This window comes from Oncorhynchus mykiss, chromosome 19, assembly GCF_057628025.1.
Source record: "Oncorhynchus mykiss isolate SJ-2025 chromosome 19, ASM5762802v1, whole genome shotgun sequence".
NCBI lineage: Eukaryota > Metazoa > Chordata > Actinopteri > Salmoniformes > Salmonidae > Oncorhynchus > Oncorhynchus mykiss.
The window spans coordinates 33,819,553-33,826,407 of record NC_143040.1 but is presented as its reverse complement, the minus strand read 5'-3'; positions in this window follow the sequence as shown (position 1 = coordinate 33,826,407).

Here is a 6,855-nt window from a genome sequence, read left to right as displayed (position 1 = left end):
TGCTAAAAAGGATTGTGAAAATGAAATGTCAGAGCCAGTACAGGTCTGCTCTAGTGTGCTCATCCTAAAGCTAAATATTATCCTAGAATGCTTGTATTATAGGGGCAGATCTAAGGATGTAGTCTCCCACAATCAATGATTGTGAAAGTTTCAATTGTGCACACTGTTAATTTCACCAGCAGATGGCAGTGTTGGCTTTGACCACATTTGAACATATCCTCTCATCCTCACTGAAAAACACCCAACCATTTATGTTTAAAGCTCATTGATTGCACATTTACTGCTATCATATTGATAACTTTATATATTTTATATTTTGTTTATTTTAAGCAATAGGTTTATAAGCAGAGAAATACCATTTATTTACCTGAACTTCAGATGGTACAGTTCAAGTCAGTCACTTTTTATGGGTCCATAACATGTTCAAATAATCTCAGGAACACTCAGGAATCCATACATTGTGCTTCAGTTGCCCTGTGTCTCATATATCATGTTTACATTATGCCTGAAAGCAGCCTGGCAACTTTCAGAAGAGGAGTATTGAGGAGTCTTTCTCTGTAGTACAGTAGGGTCTGCGTCTCATCAGAACTCATTAGTGCTCAATAAGGTTTAGGTGAGTGAACAGCAGCCAGGGTCAAAACTCTACCCCCTGTTATCCCATTCATCAATATCCACCCCTCTCTCCCTCAAACCCATTGTAGAACAAGCCCTAACTAACCCTGGAGCCTGGGCCCTCCAGCTGAGTACAGGGCCTTGAGATCGTTTAAACAGAACATTCCACAATAACACTTGCCCCTGTTTCAGAGAGAGGCCAGGTCCGTGTGGGCTGCAAGCATTTTACTCAATGGATGATAGGATCCAGGTTCTAGATTTCTGTCTCTAGGTTGACATGGGTTGTTGTTGAGCTCAAATTATCAACTTGATATACTCTCCATAAACAAAATGTAGTTTACTAGGTCAGGAAAATGAAACAAGGACGCTGTAAAACGATTCTCCAGGCAACTTATCTGAGTCCACAGAGAATTAGTAGTTACCAAACAAGGAATAACTGCACTAGTAACACCAAAGGGAAAACATAATAGAAAGTATTGCGTGCACCAGAAAGCTTATACTCTAGATGAGGGGAATTGAATGATGAGGGACAGTAAAGTTGCGCCAATGTTTTGAATCGCTCACATTTCTGGTAAATGGCTCTATTGACTGATCAACTTTCCTGTGTGATGCAGCTGCTTCCCTAATAACAGGACAGGGCTGGCGGCGCTGACAGATTTGCTGCCGTTTACTGAACCACACCTCTGAGGAGACGGTGACACACCCGGTAGTATCACCCATCTCTGGTGCATTGTGCATGGCAGCCATTTTGGGCAGTTGTGTGGTCACTGTGGAAACTGCTGTGCCTGTGACCTCGCCATAATGCTTGAGTAAGTGAATACTGGGTCAGTTTCCTGAGTTTATCCTGATCATGTGACCTAACCAGAAAAAACACTGGTTAAAGTCTATAAGGCCACTGTTGTAGTGAGTTCAGCCGGCTTACACTTCATGAAAATCAGGCTAAACACTAGACTATGGGAGATAATAACAGTTACTGTTCCGTCTCTTTGTCATTGACTCCACATGTTGCCCATCTCTGTTTTTGCTTAATGCCCTTGTTTGGTTTTGCCTTTAAATTGTGTGGTGAAGGCAAGAGATGTCCTGATCCTTCAAGACAATAAATCATCTTGTCAGTTTGAGTCCCTCTGGTTAAATGTCAAATCTGTTTTGAAGTGGACGGCCCATGTTTTTCACATTTTTAAGTTTTGGAGCTGTGGAAATCTCCATGGAAACCTCACTGCCCCACATGGAGAAAAACTGGGATGAGGATGATGACACTTCTTCTCTCTTGACTGGCCTTGATTTGATCTGGTCTGAACCAAATCTGAACCAATCATATGTTTGGTTCAAATCCGGTCCGGACCGGCCTATATGTGGCCCATATGTGGTTCAGATTTAACATGGTACCCAGGCTCGAATTACTGGCGCATAGAGCTTGGTAAAACTGCTACAAAGTGGGACTTGAAAGTGGTGTGGTTAAAATCGAGGCGGGAGAGGAAGCGAGCTTGCTACTGCTGTATCAGGACTTTGAAAAATGGCAAGAATCGGCAATTAGAACATTTTATTTATCACATTGACCATATTATTTTTGGGAAGCCCAATTTGACTCTGAGCTCGGACATATAACGTTTACATGCGAGAACTATTTCTAAGATGCATACTTTCAGATTTTCCAAACTCACTTCCTTGTTTAAATCGTCCACAATGTAGGGGGGAGCTTCTAAGGGTAATGCTAGATGGCGACGGACTGCGAGATCAGCCAACGGCTGGTTTCGGCGCTACTGCCATAGAACTCGTGACAGTTTTTAAGCTTTTGAAACCATAAAATCAATTCTAGTGATGGGTATTGAGTTTTTTTCTGGGCTCCTGAATGGCTCGGTGTTGTAAATGCTTAAAAATGTACCTAGAGCCATGAAAAAAAAATGCTCATCTCCAATGTAAAGCCCAAAAAGCAGTCTCATGTCAGATTGTGAAATGTGCATTCAAATAGATTTTTACCTGGCCAAATTATCAGATCACCTGAATAAAAAAAGTAAGTTTATTTTTAACTCACTGCAACAATCTCCCCACTATTTATTGTTTCTGCAGAGTTTTCACACGCTTTAGCAAAATAATTGTACTGCAGATAATCATTGTTTTTAGCTCAAAAAGCAGTAGTAGCAGTATGCAAATCAGGGAGCTCTTTCACCGAAGTGATTCGGTTCCCGACGTTCACCAAAAAGAGCCGTTCGTTTGCAAACGACCCATCACTAATTAGTGCATGTAACAGATGGGAGCAATAAATGTTTTATGTTGCGATCTTTAGTTGGCTCCGCTTTCCTATATTAAATGGATACAATATATACGATATAATGCTTAATTGAGAATGTATTGTATGTACAGATGAAATTTGGCCATTGAATCAATGACCAAAAAAATACATATTTACAACGTCCGTAAATGACATGTTTTCAACTTTGATTCAGAACAGAAAATGTACCTGATTTCAAAGTCCGGAAAAAAAAGTATTTTCTACTTTTGATTCAGAACTGAAAATTAATCTAACGTCTTTGCTCACTGGGTGGACATTGATTAATTTATTTCTTCAAATATGTACAAGACATTACTGTGCTTCTTTTTTAACATATAAACAACAAAACATACAACATGTACCAAGCAAAATACAAAATGGCACAAGCAGAATGGGCAGAACAAAAACAACTCTCCCTCCACTCAATAACAATTACCACTTCTCCAGGGAGATCTGTGGCAACTAAAATGAACCTCTACCTTGAGTGCAATGGCTACAGAATTAGAAATACCAAATGAAATAATGAATCAGATTTAATTTCTGTAGAAACGAAGAGTTTTTTGTATTTCTACTTTGTTTTGAAGTGGTAACCAGTGTAAATTCTTACTCCGATGTGGAGAACTAATCCTGCATTGTGAGACTGCAGTGATCATGGGGCTAAAGCTGCTCAGTGTAAGCTGATGTGTGCAGTAATTCATGGTTGACTGACCAGTGGATGTCAAGCATGGAGACTTTGAAAGGCTAAACTCTTACATTATTTTTATTTCAACATTTTACTGTGTTTGTCTGCTTCCTTTACACTAGCGCTGCCAATGGCTTTTGAATCATTGAGGAAATGTTTTGGCAGGGGAGGAACAGATATGTTTTACCAGCATTTGCTGTGGCTCTACTTTGGCCTAGATATTTATTTATTTATTTATTTAACTAGGCAAGTCGGTTAAGAACAAATTCTTATTTACAATGACGGCCTACCCCGGGCCAAACCCGGACAACGCTGGGCCAATTGTGCGCCGCTCTATGGGACTCCCAATCACGGCCGAATGTGATACAATCTGGATATGAGCAGTGAGCTCCAACCTCTTAGCTCATCGAGGAGATGGCTCTTTGACCAGACTGGTCTCAGACTAGATGTAACATAGTAAATGTAAATCTGGGACAGAACATAACATAAGACAGAAGGTTACTTATGGCAAAAATGAAAAGAGGGTGTTTGGTCGGGCGTATAACGCAAATGTCTAGCAACCCAAAGTTGCATGTTAGAATCTCATCCCGGACAACGTTAGCATTGTATCTAATTAGCAACTTTGTAAATACTTAGCATGTAACCTTAACCAGAAGTGGAAAAAGTACCTTAATAGAAACCTTAATATAAAATCACTCAAGTAAAAGAGAAAGTAAAAAAACTACTTGAGTAAAAGTCTAAAACGATCTGGTTTTAAATGCACTTATATTAAGCAAACCAGACAGCATGATTTCCTTTAAATTAAAAAAATTACATTTTGACAGCCAGGGGCACACTCCAACACTCAGACGTCATTTAGAAACTAAGCATTTGTGTTTAGTGAGTCTGCCAGATCAGAGGCAGTAGGGATGACTAGGGACATTTTAATGAGTGCATGAATTGGACCATTTTCCTATACTGCTATAAGCATTGAAATTGTAATGTACTTTTGGGTGTCAGGGAAAATGTTTTCTTTATGAATGTATTGAATTAAAAGTACAAGTTCTAAAAAATATAAATAATGAAGTACAGATACCCCAAAAAACTATTATTTTACACCACTGACCTTAACCCTTTTAGCTAACCCTTCCCCTAGCCTAGTGAATGTTAGCCAACTAGCTAATGTTCGTGTTATCCACCTAGCTAACGTTAGCCACAACAAATTGGTATTTGTAACATATACATTTAACAAATTTGTAACATCATACGAATTACAATTCTTAACATATACGAAATAGATGATGGACATCCACAAATGAATACATACCATACAAAACATTATCATGTCATACTAAATGGAGTGTCTCGAATTGATGTACAGAGTAATACAAAATGCTCTGAGACAAGATTTCTGTGACTAGTGGCATTGAGAGTGTGTCAATCGGTTATATTCGAGCCAGTGTTCTGCTTTCGTAACATCCGATTCATTACCAATATTTCCACTTCGGTTTATGTGGACTGTTTAGCCTGTGTCATATGTCTCAGTATGAATGGAATTCTGATTATCCTGGAACCTATGTTTCTCCTCTTTAACATGGTGGTGAAAGTGAGGTATCTTGCTAGGTGGAGGTAGCTGCAACCAGTGGAGGTTGCTGAGAGGAGGACGGCTCATAATATTGGCTGGAATGGAGTCAGTAGAATGGTATCAACCACATGGAAGCCACATGTTTGATACCATTCCATTGACTTCATTCCAGCCATTATTATGAGCCGTCCTCCTCTCAGCAGCCTCCACTGGTTGCGTATTATTTCTCCTTCGCTCTAGTTTCTCAGGGGGTGTTGTCTTGTGGTCGTGATATGCAGAAATGCTGATTATACTTTAGAGGTGTTGGAATTCGTAACTCTGTCTCTATGCCTCATGGCATACATTTCACTAAAAGTGTAGACGAAATTCCCCAGAGATATATTGGTCAGTTGTCTTTCATCATCTGAGAACAGCAGAGACGACACAGACAACCCCTTGCAGATGATTTGGGTTCCTTGACCATCTCAGGTATTCAGCTCATAGACCTGTGACGTTAGGTCCTTTTCATTTTGACCTCAACGCATCAATTTACGCATCATATTGTCACACACCGTGGGGGGCCGTGCCACTGTGAGGTCACACGGTGACCTTCCTCATCCCGGGCTAATAATGTTTCTGACCTTAATGCACTTCCCCCAGGTTGTGGGGTAAAGTGCTAAACAATAAAAGCAAGGAATTCAGTATAATGAGATTCCAGCAGCTGGGGCAACAGAGGGATTTCTGGGTTGATAGACAAACTCTGGCACAAGTGCATCAAAGAGACTCCGTGTCTGCATCCCAAATGGCACCCTATTTTACTTTTGAACAGAGCCCGAAGGTCACTAATCAAAAGTAGTGCACTATATAGAGAATAGGGTGCCATTTGGGACATAACAAGACTCGCTAAGGGGAGACCATAATAAAGCCCTTTCAAGGGGCAAAGCCAGGGGTATATTTACACAGCCCAGAGACTTGACCTCTACTCCACTTTAGACTGTCATAAGGAGTAGATGGTGAAAGTCTCTCCTCTCTAGGACACCATATGGTGATGGTTGTTTGTCTGGGATTGAAGGCTATGGCTGAGCTTTAAATTGCATATGTTTGCTAACTGGTGGTGAGGCATAGTAAAGCCACAAAGCATGTGTATGCCTAATCTTTCTACAGTACTGTGCTTTATCTGAATTTATAAGGTCAAACCATGAAGCGCAGTAAACAACAGTTTAATTAAGAGTATATTTCCAGATTGTTTTGAATCTAAAACAGAACTCTTTAAGAAGCATTTCTTTGTTGTTTCACTGCACTTCTTTTCATGTCCTGACTAATGAATGTGGCGTTATCTACAAGCTCGCCACTGCATATCCTCGTTAATACAACACATGGAATATCATGACTCAGAGAAGTGGCTTCGTTAACAGATGCTCAGGATTGAATGGCTCTTAATGTGTCCATGTTGAGATTCTCAGTTCGTGATACATTTTCCATCATCACTTGTATTTCAATCCAACAGTAATTATGCCTATAACCCTCTCTGGCAAAGACGATGCTTTCTATTCCCCCTCGCTGCTGAGCTGTTCAGGGTAAATCCAAGGGAAAAACACCGGCCAAGCCAAACAATGGCTTTGCTTTGTTGACGACAGGCCTGTTGGACTGATCTAGTGCATCCAGGGTTTGTTTGACCTCAATGCTCATGTATGGGCAGATGAGAAAACCATTTCTAATTGTTTCCATCATGGGTGTAGATGCTCTATA